The sequence below is a fragment of the Bidens hawaiensis genome, unplaced genomic scaffold, assembly GCF_021521415.1.
Source record: "Bidens hawaiensis isolate Kalapana, Puna unplaced genomic scaffold, B.hawaiensis_p1.1 tig00035160_1, whole genome shotgun sequence".
NCBI classification, from domain to species: Eukaryota; Viridiplantae; Streptophyta; class Magnoliopsida; order Asterales; family Asteraceae; genus Bidens; species Bidens hawaiensis.
In genome coordinates this window covers 170,483-190,048 of record NW_027496131.1, presented here as the reverse complement: position 1 = coordinate 190,048, position 19,566 = coordinate 170,483, and the positions used below count along the sequence as shown (strand labels likewise).

Here is a 19,566-nt window from a genome sequence, read left to right as displayed (position 1 = left end):
ACCAAAGTTTAGTCCAAATTTACAAACAAACACCAAGAACATCAAGAACGAAAACACACTATATTATAACTATGATTAACATATTTTAATATAAAATTAAAACAAAACACCAAGAACATCATAATCTATTTTATAATGTGTTTAAATACAACACCAAATTCTCGTCGAAATTAAAAATACAACACCAAGAACATCAATGACAAAAACACACTATGTTGAACATGATGTACAAAAACACGATAAACATCATTGAGATGTTAAAACACACTATGTTTAAAACCAGCACATCCGATGTATGCACGTCGTGTTGCATCTCGATGAGTATGAATAACAATCACAGCCTTCTTTTCACACCCAAGTCCTGGTTCATTTTCACAAAATTCAAAACAATTAGCAAATAATAATAATAAATAATAATAATAATAAAATAAAAGTACTTAAAAACCAAGATAATATATGACGGAAGAAAACACTTTTTGATCTAAAACTAATAGTAAAATACATTAATAAACCCAATTGAAAGAAGGGAAACCTCATCCTTGTGGACCAGCATCATCTGCTGAATCGAGGAAGCTTCACCTTTGCTGAGAGTACATCCATTGAGATAGTTTAAATGATCCATTCTGATATGGTGTTGAATATTTTGAGCAGCGATTGTGACTTGTTTCTGGTGACTGTGATTGTATTTTTGTTTGATTCACCTGTTTCGCTGGAAAATTATTGCAATCAATGAATCTCAACTGGAATAAATTTCGTGAAACTCTGTATTCCGACGTCGATCATCGGAGCGGCGAGCCGGCAACTGTTTGAGTCTTCAATGACGTTTGGTGACTTTTGTGGCTTCTGGAACTGTAAAATTCAGATCCAGTATAATAGGATCATTTTTATGATAATTGGTTATCAAATTAAAAAATATATATATGACAATCCTATCCTTATTTGTTATAATCCATCTAAAGGTCTAGATCTTTTCCTACGCTTTTTACGAAAACTTGTCTTTTTTATTTTAACCTTCTTCTATATACTTATATGTATATATATATGTGTGTGTGTGTGTGTGTGTGTGTGTGTTTTTCTCAAATAAATAAAACATGGTTATTTTCAATTAAATAAAACATAGTCAATAGCAAATAGTCGAGAATAAAATATAATATTGTTATATAGTTATTGTCGTGCATTTCATATCAAAGTAGCAATATTGTTGCGAACAACTTTCATCTCATTCGTTGCTCCTTCAAATAGACCATTGGTGCTTGTGTCATGATTACTAACATCATGAAGTTCATCTCGTGGTATATAGTTTGGATGTTGTTCCATTGTAGTAAACATGATATCTTCTTGAGAATTACGTATATAGTTATGCAATGCAAATGTAGCCATGATAACATCAATTTGTGTTTGAACGCTATACTTGGGCATTGTACCAAGTATCTTAAATCGTTTCTTCAAAATTCCAAATGACCTCTCAATATAACTTCGTAAAGATGAATGTGAACGGTTGAAAGCTTCTTGCATGTTATTCGGGGGATCTCTTTGAAATTGAGATTGATGGTATCTTGTCTTGGAATATGGAACAATGTATCCTTTTCTGCCTGGATATCCTTTATCAACCAAACAATATATGCCTAATAAAGGAGTTGAAATACAAAAGACGTTGGGATTTATTAAAAAATAACATGAAACAGTTCCATATATATGTTTAAACAATTTTAAATATCCTTCAGGTGGGTGTGGGAAGTTGAATTTATTATCCTGGGTCGCGTTAATGAAAACACGTGTGTCATGTGCTGAACCCTCCCATCCGATCGATACGAATGTGAAACACATATCGAAATCACATGTTGCCATTACGTTGAAAGTTGGTACCCCTTTTCTACCAATATAAGGTAGTTGTTGATAGGGGTGTTTAAGAAATCCACAATAAAAAAAACCGAAATCCGAACCGAAATCAAAACCCAAATAAACCGATCCGAATTCTTATTCGGATCAGATCAATCCGAATATCCGAATAACTAATTTGGATCGGATTTCGATATGGAAATCTAAAAAATTCGGATTGTTCTGGTTATTTGGATATCCGTTTAATCCGAATAAAAATCATGTTTTTAGTGCTATTTTCCGGTTTGGTATATTTATTATATTATTATTTGAAGTTTAAACTTAAAATTTGTGTTAAGAGTAATTCGTATTTTCCGGTTTATATGTTTATTATGATTCTAAACTATTAAATGTTAGGAACAAAATAATAGGAAAAATTTTTAGGTTTATTTTGGATTATTTGGATAATTTCGGATTATTCGGATATATCTGAATCCAATCCGAATTGAATTCGTATGGATTCGGATTGGATAGGAATATTCTTAATTCGGATCGGATTTTGGATAGGGTCCAAAAGTTTTCAAATCCGAATAACCCGAACTGAATAACCCGAATGATCCGTTATCCGATCTGATGAACACTCCTAGTTGTTGACTCTCTGGTATGTAGGCCCCTATTTGTGTACCGTCAATACATCCGATACAATCCTAAATATAATTTGAAATTAGTTAAGTAACAAAATAAACAAGCATGAATGGCATTAATCAATTCAATACCTTGAAATACGGCATGTATCTTTTGTCGTTCAAGATTTGAGGTGGTACAAATTCAAAAGTTGGATCTTTTGGTCTTATAATGCTGCATGCTAGACCTTGAAACCCTTTATCTCTATCTGATATTGCCTCTAGAACTTCATGAAATGTTCTACTAATAGTCTCCCCAGAACATTGAAACACTCCCCAACATCCCTGTTAGATAATCCCAATGCCAATGTATACAGAAATATCCCCACCTTCTCACAAGTTGACATTCTATCACTCGACTTCAATCCATAGTTTGATTCAAGCTCTCTACATAATTTCATAAACACGTTTGGATGCATTCTGAATGCATTTACACATCGTATATGATTTCCATTTAAAACTTCCATTATACAAGCCTGTCCCGTTTGTGATGATGTCATGCATGGTTCCTTGTATATATGCTTATAATAGTATGCAGCAACTAGATCACTTGTATAAGTTGAATCCAACAAAAATTTATAACAATGCAGTTTGGGCTTCTTCTTGCTTGTTTCATTATTCATAATAACCCTGGTAATAAATTCAATATCATCTTAACATACAAACACATAACTAGCTAAAACATAAACACATAAATAGCTTAACATATAAAGATGTAAATAATATTCTCAAATAACTAAAAACTAAAATAAAAAGATATCAAATAACTTCCTATATATTCATGCCACTAAAACATCAAGGTAAAAACAATAAATCAATCCAAAAGAAATAAAGTTCAAACAAACAAATAGAAACAATAATGCCTTTGTAACATATCCACAAAGAAAACTTTAGTCGGTAAGCATTTGCTTTCGTTGCAGCCACGCTAACCAACTATGATTATGTCGTACATTTATAAACATTTCTCTTTTTTCGGGATCTTCAAATAAGTCCATTGCAAAGAACCACAACTCCTCATCTTCTCTCACTAATCATGCATCTACCATCTTGTTAAGCACACCTATAGCAGCCTCAATACTAAACTTACTACTTTCACTGAGTTTGGAAGAATCTAATTCTAATATTTCTAGAGCAAGTTGTTGATTCTTATTACTTCGAGTTAAATGGTCTTTAAGCATTGAAGCCCCCAATGAGTCTCTCCCTTTACGTTTCATCTTAACTGGTTTAGGCTTAGTGTTTACTTTAGTAGGCTTCTCAAAATTTTTTGCAACCTCACTGGCAGTTGATGTTGATGCATCAGGTTGACGTACTTCATTCAAAAAGTTAACGAAGAAAGGATTTTCTAGAGTTTCCAAGTATTCTAGATTAGAAGGTGTATCATTGTGTACTTGAAAAGCATCTCCATTATCACCTTCTTCAACATTGTCATCCTCAAGGTTCTCAACATGCACCTCACTGAATGTCGTTGGATCCATAGATGGCGTCACACAATTTTCCCCACTAGCAACTGCATCTCCAAATAACTGATCCCACTCTTCTTGTAGTTGTATAGATGGTTGATTATTTTGAATTGTTAGAACTTTCGAGTTTTCCTACATAATTAAACGGTAAATTGTTAGTTATCATTGTGACCGGTATTTTAATTTTAAATGACTTATATTTTTGTCACCTAAATTTTTCTTTTCCACCATTCGTCAGAACAACTAAGTTGCTTGGTACTTTCATTCCAGCCTACACCAGTCTCTCCGTTCTTAAGTGACTTCCAAAGGTTGTATTCTTTTCTCATATGGTCATATTTGTTCTTCATAGCTTTGTCACTGACGAATTTATGATTTATAACCTTTTCAAACTCTGACTGAAGAGAAACCCATTTGAATGAGGAAGTTCGACCATGCTTCATTATATATTTGTTTATGAACCGACATAATTTTAATACCATTTCTTTTGTCCAATTTCTCTTTTCCTTTCTCTTTTTTGGAATCCATCTAGTAACTGTGCATACATATATACACAATTTAAAAATATAAAAAAAATAATTAAAATCAGCTACAAACATATGTTGCAAATATTAAGCATATTTAAACACAATTTGTCCACAATTTAACTCAACTAATTTGTACTAACAAACGGGCCCGTTTTACTTTCCCGTGTTGATACGATCACAAAAATTCCTACCAGGACCATTTGACCAATATGTCCACAATTTAACTCAACTAATTTGTACTAACAAACGGGCCCGTTTGACTAATATGTCCACAATTTAACTCAAATAATAAACTGGAAAAGGAAACATCATCAAAAACTAAATTCACTAAACAAGTTTTCATTAGGCACGATTTATAGGATGAGATACTTAACTAATCAAGCACTATATGTTAATATGCATGTCTTACATGTTCAACAAGTTTGATAAAAACACAAGATGATGATTAAATATTGAGCTTTCGGGCCTACTGTTGACAAACTAAAACTTTTAAAACGTGCGGGTATTTTGTTCCTGTTAGGCAATTATTAATGAAATAGATTGTTCACAAATACATAATTATCAAATGTTGAGTTCTGATTTCATTCTGGCTCATGGAATTAAGTTGTCACAAATTATACAAGCAAGTTGATTATCTGTCATACCAGACTTAGGGGTGCAAACGTGTTAAGCCGCTGGCGAGCTACTCTAGATCGGCTCGTAAAAAACCTCGATCGAGCATGAGCCCGAGCTCGAGTCTTAAAGTAAGCCCGTTTAATAAATGAGCCCGACCCCGAGCTTCACTTATCGAGCTCAAGTCGGCTCGCAAGCCTAAACAAGTTTGTCATTTATATATAAAACTAATATTGAAAAAATATATATACAAAACTAATGAAAAATATATATAAAAAATAATTAATAAATATTAAACGAGCCAAGCTCGAGCTTTGAAAACATAGCTCGAAACGAGCTGAGCTCGAGATCCGTGTAAGTTAAATGAGCCAAGCTCAAACCTAGTTGAGCTCGGGCTCGTTTCGAAGTTTTTCAAGCTCGAGCTCGGCTTGGGCTCGGCTCGTTTAATATTTATTTATTAATTTTTATATATTTATAATTATATATGTATATATTATCATTATAACTTTATATATAAAATATATATGTTATTTAGTTAATTTTTTTCATAAATATATATATATATATATATATATATATATATATATCAATTAATAATTATTAAATATATATGTAATTATATTAATATATATAATTACAAAAAAAAATATATAATTGACATGCTCGTTTAGGCTCGCGAGACGGCTCGAGCTTGATAAGTGAAGCTCGGGCTCGCTTATTAAACAAGCTTTCTTTTAGGCTCGAGCTCGGGCTCGGGCTCGTTTAAGCTTCGCTCCATCGAGCTTTTTCACGAGCCGATCTCGAGTAGCTCGCGAGCGGCTCTGCTCGTTTTGCACCCCTATATTTTGCCCTACACACAACTCTTGATAGTCCTTACAGATGAAGTACCTAGCAATTGTGTCTTAATTAGGCAATTAATCTAAAATATATAGAGACATGATTAAGTAAAAGGCTTTCAAATCATTCCTTCAGTTCATGGAACTAATTTGTCAAAAGAAAATAATACAAGCAAGCTATATGCCATTCACAGGCACCATACCACGCCTAAATAATTGAATAATACCTAACTCATTCCCATTTAACTGTACACACCATATACCGGTTTTAATACATCGATCGCACACGGTTACGTAACATCTATAATCATAAATCAAATCATAATAGCTTAATTATGTGTATCAATGAAATCAGAAACAAGTAATAATCAAAGATCAGATTTCATACCTTTACTTTCACAACTTTTAGATCATGAATTCACGAAACCTTGCTTGCAGAAACGTATAGAATTGGAAGGCTATTAATTTGGATTGAGAATTTATAATTTATAAGATTGTGAAGGAAGGTGGGATATAATATATATTGGAAGGTTATTTAGATAATTATAAACCCTAGAAGCTTGTAGATTATTTTAAACGCTACTGATAGTAGCGTTTCAATTTGGAGCTTTTTCTCATCCCATAAAAGCTTTAAGCTCCTCTTACTAAACAATATTTTTTATCAGATAGGAGCTTTTTCTAAAAGCTTGTAACTTAAAGCCCCTAAAAGCTCTTTGCCAAATACACCCTTAAATTTTATACGTGATTGTTATTTTTATATTCTATTTTTCTAAAAGAATCTAAAAATTTATCACAAATGTTTTGAACGGTAGAGTGATGTGGCTCAATGGTAGAGTACTCACTTTACTAGTGAGAGGTAGGGGGTTCAAAACTCACTATCACCAATTTATATGGGAGATATGAGGGATGACCCAGGTTTACTAGGGTTCGAGTCCTGATCTCACCCGGTTTTACCGGCTCCTCGTTGTCGTGCCGTTTGACGGGCGTGGGGGCCGGGTTTTATCCGGGGAATCCCTCAATAGGTGGAACGCTAGGGGATCCGTCCGTCCAGACTCGTAGCCGGATCTGGCTACCTTTAGCCAATGAGGGAGTACCTGACATTACTTAGTTGGTCGTTCCAAAAAAGAAACGTTTCGAACGGTTTAGTATTAAAATTTTATCAATTACTACGTAAGCTTTTTGCCTTTACGTTTTGATGTGTAGAGTCGAACCCCCTCCGCAACAAACTGAACACGTATAAGAAATGTAAAAATGCAAGTACCATACTAGTACCACAACAAACCAAATTATCAACGCGGCCTTGTTACAACACACATATAAAACACCACTAGTAAACTTCAAATAAAAAATACAAAAATGGCACGAGCCGCATGCCCATGGGCTTAACAATCCATCCCAAGTAGGGGTGTTCATTGTTTGGTTCGAAACTGCGAAACCGTCCAAACCGGTCATCGGTTTGGTTTCACAGTTTTTTTTTCTTGAAATTTCGTTCGGTTGGTTTGCAATTTTTCAAACCGTAGTGAACGGTTTGTACAGAAAACCAGCCGTATAAAATCGGACCGAACCGCATGATTTAGTTATATATTTTTTTATAATTATTTATATATTATATATGTGTATACAAATATATTACTAGACATAATAATAAAATAAAACGTCTATCACTGTAGCAGCTAAGTAGCAGGGGCAATCGGCCAATAAACTGAGTAAATATTCAATTTTGATTAGGGGCCAATGGGCCTCCATATTCATTAAAATATGGGCCAAAATTGTTAAAGAAACATCTTTTTGTATCCATTTATTCTTATTGCTGTAAAATATTGTAAAAGAAATATGTATTGTATGTTGTCTTAAATAATACTTTTATTGGGTAAGATCACAGTTATAGTAATTTATTTTCTTCTTAATATATCTATTTAAAATAATTTCTATGTAATAATTGTTTTATGTTGTAACATTTCGGGTTTTTTACTTTTATTTTGTAACCGTTACTCGACCCATTTACGGGTCCGGGCTCAATAATTAATAAAATCCCGCACTTATCGAGTTATAATTACTATGTTATTTATTAGTCGTGACATCTATTTAACTTTGACGATTTAAACCCAAAATATAAAGTTCTATCCATTTCTTTATCCATCTTCTAACTTGAGGGGCCTTTATGTGAATTTTGTTATAATCCATTTCTTAAAGTGGGTATCCATATTCAAACCCGACCCACATTCAAGTTTTCTTATACCCGAATCAAGAAATCAATCAATTAGCTTTCCAAATTCGTTTATAATCAACTTTTGATTTAGGAAATCGTTTATGTATGTTAGGTACGGCCTCACCGACGAATTAATTATGTTAATTTCACCATCTTGACTCGTTTTTCCTTTTTTAAGCCTAACCGACACCCAATTCTTGTTACACACGATAACCGCGATAATAATGCAATTAATTGTGAGGATTCATTCCTTGTTTGATCTCCGACAAAACCCCTCTATTTAATTGAATTATATTGCTCGTTCATAACTCGTTCATCTCGTTTTCTTGGTCGGCCCTGTTCCGCACTCGTTCACCCTCTTCTGCTCACCAATCAAGGTAATTGTTTACATGTATTAGGTCGCGTTTCATAAGGATCAATAACCCTAAATCTTCTTTGATCGATTGTTAACGTTTTGGGGTTAATCGAATTTCTAGGGTTCTTGGCAAATGGGGGAAACCAGAACCAGATCATGTTCTTATTGTTTTGAAAACGAAACATGATGCATATGGCTGGGTAGTCTAGCTGGTCAACACTTGAACATTAGGGGTGGGAGGTCACGGGTTCGACACTCCCACACCACGATTTTTTTGGAAAATAATTGTTTTATGTTTTGTTAATTAATAATCCATTTTAATAATAATAATAATAATGATGATTAAACAAAATTGTTTAACTAAATACCGACCTTTTAATATTCGTTTTCGTTCACATATATTTTCTAAGACTCGTTTTCATGCATATATATATATATATATATATTCATATATATATGCATAGATATAAATAAAGATACGTTTTTTTATAAAGATACATAAATATATAAAGAAGATTTTTACTTAAAAACTAACGTTTTATTAAATATATAAATCAAGTAATTTAAGTTATAAAACCAACAGTAACATTTTATTAAGTATATATTTTCATAAATCAAAATAATGGTTTAATAATAAATCCTTACAAACATAATATTATTATAATATTAAATGGTTATCGTTTAACTTGTATCGTGATCCTTATCTCAAGTATATCCTTTATTCTCTTAGGCTTTAACGTTGTTCGCGTATGATTCGTTTCCTCATTCTCACTATCTTAATCATCCTCGTTCGTCTTTGAGGTGAGTACCACATTCTCCTCTTTTTACTCGTTTTCATACTGTTTTGGGGACATATGCGTAACTTATTATATTTTCACACCTTATCTATACACAAAACTTCAATTGTTGTCTTATGTGTTAACTAATCTTATGACATACTTGCTATATGTTTATGTGCTCAATGTGAACCGCATTCGGAGAGGTCCAGCATAATCTCAGAAAATAGTATGATCATACGCTAGTCGATTTAGCTTTGTGCTTTTCGACATCTCATTTTATTTGCTCATTGGTTGATTTGTTAATCTCATTTGACGCGTTGCAGCTACGTATTTTAATATATATGTAAACTGAACTGGTGTGTTACTCACTCAACCTCGTGTTGACAAACTATATTATTTTCACGCATATGCAGGTTACCGTTTGATGTGAAGTGTGGACTTAGAAGAATTGTTTTAAGGACTTAATGCTAGAAGAGTTTATTTTAGACTTTAAATTTTCATTTGAATTATTTGATGTTTTGTTTACTTTGGATTTCTTTTTGTAATGAATTATGGTGATATTTGAATTAAATAAATAGATATTTGAATTTTAAATATTTGCATGATAGTAACCTTACGAGCTATGACAATCAGTCCGTCCCGGCATTTCCGTCGTAGGTTGGGGTGTGACATATGTGAACTTTATAATTAAAATATAACAAAAATTAATGCATTTATATTTGATGCTTTCGAGTTTAAAAATTTTATATAGTTGCACGATTCTAAAATTCGTTAATAATATGTTAACTACCAATTACCACCTTTAATAGTGTAGTATTACGTCGATACCATAATGAGTCGAACCGATACCAAGCAAGTTTTTTTTAATATCTACATAAATTTGTATCATTTTTATATTGAAGTGATAGTCGTTATGATGTGTTTGTATATATGCATTTAAAAACATGACTCCATTACCAAGGTTCTCGCACAACGTGCGAACGAAACACACTAGTTGAGTAAACTAAAAAAAAGTGGCTATGCCCAAATTTAATTTTTCAAACGAGGATCAAAAAATCAAGTTGGCGTTTGTCTTATTTTGCACATTAATAAGAAATGTACAATAAAATATTTAAAAATGTTTCAATTAGGTCATTTATGTATATTTTATTCAAATTGGGTCACTAAATTTTTAAATCGAGTCTTATCGATTATTTTGTGTCACAACAAAGAAATGGAGGATAAGATAAGGGGGTCGGAATTTGCAATATATATTTTTAAATTTAAAAATATTTAAAAAATGGTAATTATATTAAAATTTAAAAATTAGGAACAAAATACACGTTGACATAAAAAGATTTCGTACGTGAAATAAAAAAGCTAAAAAACATGTTGAAACATTCAATTTAATAAAATATTAAAGTTGAGTGACTTAATTTGAACACTTTTTAAAGTTAAGTAACCCAATTGGAACACTTTTAAAACTTATTTACTCTTCTATGAGATATTCTCTTTGTATAATACCCCAACAATCTCAAACTGTAAAACAAAACCGTTACCAATGGTTCGGTCAAAGAGTTCAAAAATTTGTTACTAACGGTTTAGTTCACGGTTTGACCTAAAACCGTAAAAATGGGACCGTGAGCATGCGTTGCCGGTGCCACATAGGATGAGGCGGTTCTCGCTTCTCATATAACCGGCTCAATACTCTATCCCAGCCCCTCTCAATCTCATATTACAAATATCAATCATTCATCCTTGTCGTTCTTCATTCATTCACAAATTAAATCGATTTCATTTGTCAATCAAATCACTTCACGGTTTTGCTCCTGAAATAATTCAATCATGGCGACCGCATCAGGTTCAGATTTATTAATTATTACTTTTTCTTTACCCAATTTTAATTTATTATTTTATCAATCCTTATGTTTGATGATTTCGTTATTCATATTCTTTATTTATACCCTCGCGAAGCTATAAACCTGAATTTTTATTATTAGGGTTTCGTTAGATATCAAATCCTGCGACTTGCATTTGTTTATACCAGAGTACGAGCTTTACCTAATCGAATTGATTATATTCCTTGTGTTTTTATACTTATTCAAGTTATGTCGAATACTGAATCTATGATTTTGATCTTCGCCTCTAATTTTTAATCACAAATTAGGGTTTCTGTAAAGTTATATATGTTTTTGTTGTTTTAATTTCTATATGCTAACTAGAGGTGCAAATCGTAAACGGTATTTCGAAAAATCTGTTAGATATTTTTACATAGAAACCGCTTAACTGAACATAGGTTAATACGGTTAGTGTTAATTAGGTTAATTTCAATAGGCTATATTTTGGTTAATAATTGAACCGAACCAGTTAACCGGTTATTGGCAATAACCTGTTTTAGCCATTTGACATATAACTGGTTACGGTTAGTAACTGATATTCCAAAACCGGTTAACTGGTATTTGCTCATCTAATGCCAACTGCCAATTTGCAATTCTTTTCATTTGATGGCCTGGGAAGAATTGTGATTCACACATTTTTGCCTTATTAATGGACTGCAAGTCTGTTATTGAGTAATGCTGGATTTTCCATGAAAATGTTGATGATATGAGCTTTTTAATCACCTGTTGCATACTTTGATGATGTTACCTTGTAAATTATATCTGTTTTTTTTATATCAGTGGCTTTCAAATCCCGAGAGGATCACCGGAAGCAGATGGAGCTAGAAGAAGCACGGAAAGCTGGACTTGCACCTGCTGAGGTGGATGAAGATGGAAAGGAAATTAATCCGCATATTCCGCAGTATATGTCTTCTGCTCCTTGGTATCTTAATGCAGAGAGACCGGTATGTTATTGTTATTTTAATTTTATATTTTTCATAGTACATCTCGTTAAACTGAAACCTTTGCTTCCTACAGAGTTTAAAACATCAAAGGAAATGGAAATCGGATCCAAATTATACAAAATCATGGTATGACAGAGGTGCAAAGATATTCCAAGCAGATAAGTATCGAAAGGGTGCATGTGAAAAGTAAGAGCTAATGTTTTAAGCATTTGATGTAAAGTTTTGAATCACATGTTTGTAACTTTTATATGATTATCGCCGTTGTGGAGCCATGTCACACACGACAAAGACGTGCATGGAGAGGCCACGAAAGCTAGGGGCAAAATGGACCAACAAAAATATTGCACCGGATGAGAAAGTGGAGACTTTTGAGCTTGATTATGATGGGAAGCGGGATAGGTGGAACGGTTATGATGCTGCTTCATATGCTCATGTTATTGAAAGATATGAAGCTAGAGATGTAGCTAGAAAGAAGTATTTGAAAGAGCAACAACTTAAAAAGCTAGAAGAGAAGGACGATAATGAAAATGAAGATAGTGATGATGATGAAGATGGTTTAAAGGTTGATGAAGCCAAAGTTGATGAAAGTAAGCAGATGGATTTTGCAAAAGTTGAGAAGCGTGTGCGTACTACTGGTGGTGGTAGCACCGGGACTGTTAGGTGGGTCACATTTCTCCTCTGCGTTTAAAATTTTAATATTCATGACTTCATCACATTTTTATATTTTTTTATAATAAGTTTTGTCTATGTTTAGGAACCTGCGTATTCGAGAAGATACTGCAAAATATCTGCTTAATCTTGATGTCAATTCTGCGCATTACGATCCTAAAACTCGATCCATGCGTGAAGATCCACTTCCAGATATGGACCCGAATGAAAAGTTCTATGCTGTGAGTTGCTTTAATAGTATTATGTTACATGATTTATTTGTGTTGTATTAATATATTGATTCAATCCATCTTACAAATGATGTTATCAATTCTTATTACAGGGTGATAATCAAAACAGAGCAAGTGGTCAAGCATTGGAGTTCAAGCAGTTGAACATACACGCATGGGAAGTGTATGATAAAGGGAAAGATGTTCACATGCAAGCGGCTCCATCCCAAGCTGAATTATTATTCAAAAACTATAAAATTAATAAAGAAAAACTCAAGTCTAAAGTGAAAGAAACTGTTCTTGAAAAGTATGGTAACGCAGCAGATGAAGAAGTTCTCCCAAGAGAACTTTTATTGGGACAAAGTGAAAGAGAGGTTGAATATGATCGAGCTGGTAGGATCATAAAGGGCCAGGTAAAATTTGAAAAGTTTTATTTTTTATTTTTCAGTTATATAAGTTAATAGGGCTGTAAACGAACCGAACAAGACCTAGTTCATGTTTCGTTCGTTGAGCATATATCAGATAATGGATGGTTAAAGAACACATAACTGAACAGAACTTCTTGTTCGTGTTCGTTCATTTAGGAAATGATCTTGTTCGTTTGCCTACGTTAATTTCATATACAAAATTCAGCGAACTTATATTAGTTTAAATACATTCTTAAACTTTGTAGTATTAATCATATTCACCCAAAGTAAATATAAATTCAAGTACTTGACATAATTATCTGAAAATGTCTGAAAATGGTTTGACAAAAATAATAATGAACCATAACTGAACAGAACTTCTTGTTCATGTTTGTTCATTTAGAAAATGGTTTTGTTCATTTGTGCATGCTAATTTCATAAACTAGCACAAGCGAACATATATTAGTTTAAAAAATTATAATCAACATTTTGAAAATCAAGTATTGGACATAATCACCGAAAGTATGCATAAACTTAAGTACTTGACATAGTTATCTGAAAATAGTTGACATAAAATAATAATGAACATAGTATAGATATTAAGGTGATAATTTAATTAAAAATAAAGAAGTATATAAAATGTTAAAATGTTTGGATGATAAACTAAAGGATATAAAATATAAAGTACTGAAAACCTTTAATGAAAGAACATAAACAAATGAACATAAACGGGCGTAAATGAACGAACATAAACGGACGTAAATGAACGAACATAAACGAACACATTATTTAGCATCGGTACAAAAAACCTTTAATGACCGAAAACAAACAAACAAACATGAACATTAACGAACATGAACAAATGGACATAAACGAACGTAAATGAACGAACACATTATCGGACACGGCCACGGCCACTGTTCATGCTTGTGCATTTAATTAAATGAATTAACATAAATGAACTTCCTGCCGGATGTTTCACAAACTGTTTGATGGGCATTCTGTTCGTTTACAGCCCTATATATTTATATTGTTAAGGACCATTTGGAATATGGATTTGAGTCTTGTGCGTTTGCAGGAAATGGCTCTGCCAAAGAGTAAATATGAAGAAGATATTTACATAAACAATCACACAGCAGTTTGGGGATCCTGGTGGAAGGATCATCAGTGGGGATACAAATGCTGCAAACAGTTTGTTAGAAACAGCTATTGCACAGGTGCTGCTGGCATAGAAGCTGCTGAAGCCGCAGCCGATCTAATGAAAGCCAACATTGCTCGTAAAGAGGCTTCTGAAGGTTCGGTTTTGTTATTTTTATGCATGCCTTTACTCCTTTCCCTACATATTTAAATAGGGGGTAGTTTTAAATTGCGCAGCAGGGCTGCTTAATGTGCACATCACATGTGTTATCGCATTGCTGCATCTGATGCGCGCATCACTGATTCGCATGTTGTGGTCTGATGCGTCTTATGCATGATGTGCCACCGTATGCGGTAAATCCGTACTTGAACAAATTAGCTCGTCGATTGCAATTGGTGTGAGGTTTTCAAATCTAAGTGATAATAACTGAGCAATGGGTTTGTGTATTTGAACAGTTCAGAATAAAGATAACATTTCATATTTTGTTGTTTAGAAGTTAACTATTCAAATATTATCTATAAATATTTTTTGTTTAGAAGTTAACTATTCAAATATTATCTATAAATAGTTTTTAGTACTTTTTAGTAACGAACGACTTACATACGTTATGCACGCGCTTTGCGCATTGTGCATCAGTTATTGGGGTCAAATCGCATTAGATGTTCACATGCTTTTTAAGACCAAGTTTATTAGTGAATTGGTCACTTGGGTCATCTTTTGTTTCTTAACGGTCAAATGGACCAAATCATGAGATTTAGCTAGAAAGGACTAAAGTCAATTTGGTGGATTGTAGACCATAGTGTAACTTTGATGCGTACAACATCTTAATTTACTTTATGCAAAAACTAGGATTGATGGTGTATAAATTTGATGTTGTAAATGGTAATTTTTTTACGCACTAGTTAGACATCAAACTGTTAAATTTAAATTTATATTATGTAAAAAATAGATTAATTGTGAATAAATCAGATTTATAATTGTTATAAGTTTGATTTTTATAAATTGTATTTTAGTACTAAAATGACTTGCTAAACATAGGCCTAAGTACGATGTTTAAGAAGCACTGTGCATGGACATGTGTAAATTGTTTTGTTTAAATGTTATTCATCAATTGCCTTGAGATGCTATGTTAAAAGTAATAATATTCGGTAATACTTCATTGTTACTTCAAAGTAACATTTATGTTTGGCAACACTCTTAAAAAATAACTAGAAAATATACTTCTGCTATAATTTTATTTTCTTTTCTTATTATCTTGACTTAACAGTTAGTGTTTTGCAAATAAATAAGTTGTTCCCTTATACCCTGTTCATTTATAATCGTAAAGGTAAGCATAAGTGTTGAATTTTATTTGCTTATGGTTTGATTCTGGCTTAACAGATGTTGTTGCACCAACTGAGGAAAAACAGCTTGCCACATGGGGAACCGAAATACCTGATGATTTGGTTTTGGACCAAGAAAAACTTGCCGAAGCTCTTAAAAAGGTGAGATTTATGATCTTTTTCTTATAGTTAAATATATATATTTTACATCACTCTTTAAACCGCAAGCATTATGAATTTCTTAAGATTAATTAGCAACTGAAATTGTTGCATTTGTTGGACATGAAAAGCTAATTTATTCACTGTATTGTGATTATATCTTTAGCGAGTAATTATAACACTTGTTATTTGATTGAAATATAGGAGGACAAGAGAAGGAGAGAAGAGAAAGATGAAAGGAAACGCAAATACAATGTCAAGTGGAATGACGAGGTTTGTTTTAACAAAATAATTGAAGAATATTATTTGTGTTTATAGAATGTCAAGTGCTTTATGGTTTTTACATTATCCCATTTCAGGTGACAGCTGAGGACATGGAAAGCTTATAGGATGAAGAAAGTTCATCATGATGATCCAATGAAAGACTTCCTAAACTAAGAGTGTGTCTTATATGTTTGTCTTTTGTTTATTGTAAGCTCTTAAAACGAGATTGTAGTGTCTTTTAACAATCGTCGTGACATAATATAAGTCTCTAGTGAATGGTATGGCTAGACTTGATGCCATGGCGCGACCTTTATAAGTTTGATATGGTGTTTTGAGTTTGTTTTCAATCGTCGGTTATTTGTCATGATTTAGTTTGGATACGTGGTTTTGTTACTCAAATAGGTTAGCGAATTGGGGGGGGGGGGGTCTTTTGATACACCCCTTTCGGTAAACATACACCTGTTTTGTACATCACAATTTACACAAAAGTAAGCGATGTTTGTGTAATTTTTTGTCCTAATCCCCTATGGTGCATAACTGGGACCCTTAAGATGTAGTTGTGCTTTAAAACACGGTATTTCAACTTTGATCATGGTTCCTCTTCGATACTAGGTACAAGACTTGCACAAATCGGGTATTCTGAAAACCTGGAACCGAGTATTTTTTGATCAGGTACAAACTGAACCCGGTTTCAGTCAAGAACCGGGTAGGAAGCATACTGATAGAACTAGAAAATAACAGATGGGATTATTGTAATCCAATTCGAGAAGGATTATGTCTCCAAATTACAAAGGTTAAGAAACCCTAATTTTATAATAATATTGACATCCCAAAATAAATGCAGAACATGTTATAAATACTAATTCTAACTAAAAGTTATTAAACTGCTCCACTACTCCTATTTTTGCTGAATAACCGGTTTTCTATCACATACCCGACCCGGTAGGAGAATATGAGAACCTAGTGGAACCGAGTAGGGTTTATACCCGAAAACCGGGTACACCGGGTTTTTCAAATTTAAAATGAATGTGACCATTGGGAACCGGTTCCAACGGCTATATAGCCGTTTTTGGACCTTTGGGACCGGGTTTTAACTATATATCAACTACACACATACTATAAATAGCTAGGTTGAGTTGAGCTGACCCCGACTCTGCTTAGAATGTGCACTTGCTCTCTTTCTCACGCTATCCAAAAACTTATTTATATCCTTTGTGCTGAACTTGAGTTGAGAACAGAAAGTACACTTTTTACCTCAACCTTGAACGGTAAACATTGTTGTTTCATCTTAGTCATCTTCAGAATCAGAACGTTTATTTCAACTCTGGAACTTTAAAATTATAGTTAACATAAAATACTGCATTGAACAATACATGATGTTAATTCATTATATCTTAATAGAGTATTACTGGTGACAACGGCACCGCGAGTATATAGTCATTATTCTTGAGTTTGCCTCTTGCATGAAGTTACCCATAACATACACAATCTTCAACTTAGAGTGCATTTTCTGTCATATCCTTAGACAATTTTAATTTCTAAGTTATAGCTCAAACAAGTCCGACAACGATGATTTTCGCAAAATACATCTTTCTTGTTCAGGTTAGATAATGTTTTTTGGATGATTGATAATCTTGGATAGAACTTAGATCACACGTACCAAAAGTAGCATTGCAATCACTTGTTACCTAATTTATATGAAATTTTATCCCGGGATAGTTCAAGATGTTTTACCCTACAACCTACAAATATGCTAAACTTTACTATCGTTGTTAAATCATGATGCACATATGCTCAACTACCATGTCTATTAACGAGCAAACACAACCAAAGGTGAAACAATAATTGGTTATAACTTTGAGGGTGTTTCATATGATAGATGTCACTAAATAGTAGATAAAATGATTTATTTCACTTGTGAATCCAAAACTATTTCATTAGGAGAGTTTTTTCAGTAACTAAAGATTTAAAGTCATTTCTTCAAATTACTTAACATGTACGTCTAAGGTCATAGCCTTCGTTGTAGTTTCATGATGTTACCTAGCAAATAATTATAAAAGACATGTTTAGGAAGATCATCTAATTCTCCACATAATATATGTATAACAGATCTCATTTTTCAATAAAAAAATATGCTTTCTAATAACAACTTTTCATAAAAGTTCTATGAATGGAAAAAATACATCCGAAAAAGATTTCTGAGGTTAGCTAATAGGAATAAACCACACAAAATAGGAATAAACCACACACAACCATACCGAAACAACAATCGAAAACAAAAAATGAGAAACGAACATAAGAGATTTAACGTGGTTTGGTCTAGAGTGACCTACATCCACCAGAGGCAGGGCCGACTCTAAGGGAGGGTCATTTAGTTGACGGACCCCGGCCCGACACCCGGTTTTTTTTATAAAAAATTATATATATTTTTATGAAAAACAATACGTATATATAATGTTTAAATTAAATTACACAACCACTAGCTTGGTTTAGTGGCTAAGTGTTGTTACTTTCAACCAAAAGGTTATGCGTTCTAATCTCGCTTAAGACTTTTTTTTAACCATATTCTTATACAAAAAGTTTTTTACACAACCCAAATCATAACCAAGTAAGCTCATTTAAAATTTAAATTGTTAACCAAACAAATACCCCTTTTACTTAAGCACAGAAAAAAAATTCGCCTTCAGCCCAGATTTTTTTAACTATTCTCGTAGCCGACCATGACCATAGGCAACTAGGGCTTTTGTTGTTGAGAGATAAAAGATTACAAGTAGATAATAAGATATAAACAGGAAACTAAATTAAAGTTAGGTTATTGATTAACATAAGCTTAACTAAATTGGCTCCGTTCTACCCAATCCCTCGTCCCATCCTAAACCGGCCAAAGCTTTCAATTCTTGTTCCCGAACTTAGCCTTATGTAGTCATGCCCTGATCATCCAACTGTTTCACAAAAGTCAACGACCTCTTAATACCTGAAATAACCCCGACATCCCTCAAAGTTCATGAATCGACTGAGGTATTCAAATCAATGTCACCCATGCCAGTAACATCGAAGTTTTTATTTTTTACTAATACAAGATTACAAGTACATCTATAAGATTAATAAAGAAACTAAATTATGGTTAGGCCCTTGATTAACTTAAGCAACAAGTAAACCATATTGGGTTTGCTACTTGGGCCGACAACCTATCCAGCGCCTCATCCTAAACTGGCCGAACACTAACCGGGTTGAAACCTGAATATACAGTAACAACTCAAATACTTTAGTTCCTTAAATAGCTTGGTTGAAACCTAAATAT

At 33.0% G+C, this 19,566-nt stretch overlaps 2 pseudogenes; one reads left to right on the top strand and one right to left on the bottom strand.

Annotated features, from left to right (window-relative positions):
- Positions 1–1,179: 1,179 nt before the first annotated feature.
- LOC143587150 (uncharacterized) lies at positions 1,180–4,440 on the bottom strand (annotated as a pseudogene).
- A 6,594-nt stretch (positions 4,441–11,034) lies between these two features.
- LOC143587153 (pre-mRNA-splicing factor SLU7-like) lies at positions 11,035–16,605 on the top strand (annotated as a pseudogene).
- Positions 16,606–19,566: the final 2,961 nt, after the last annotated feature.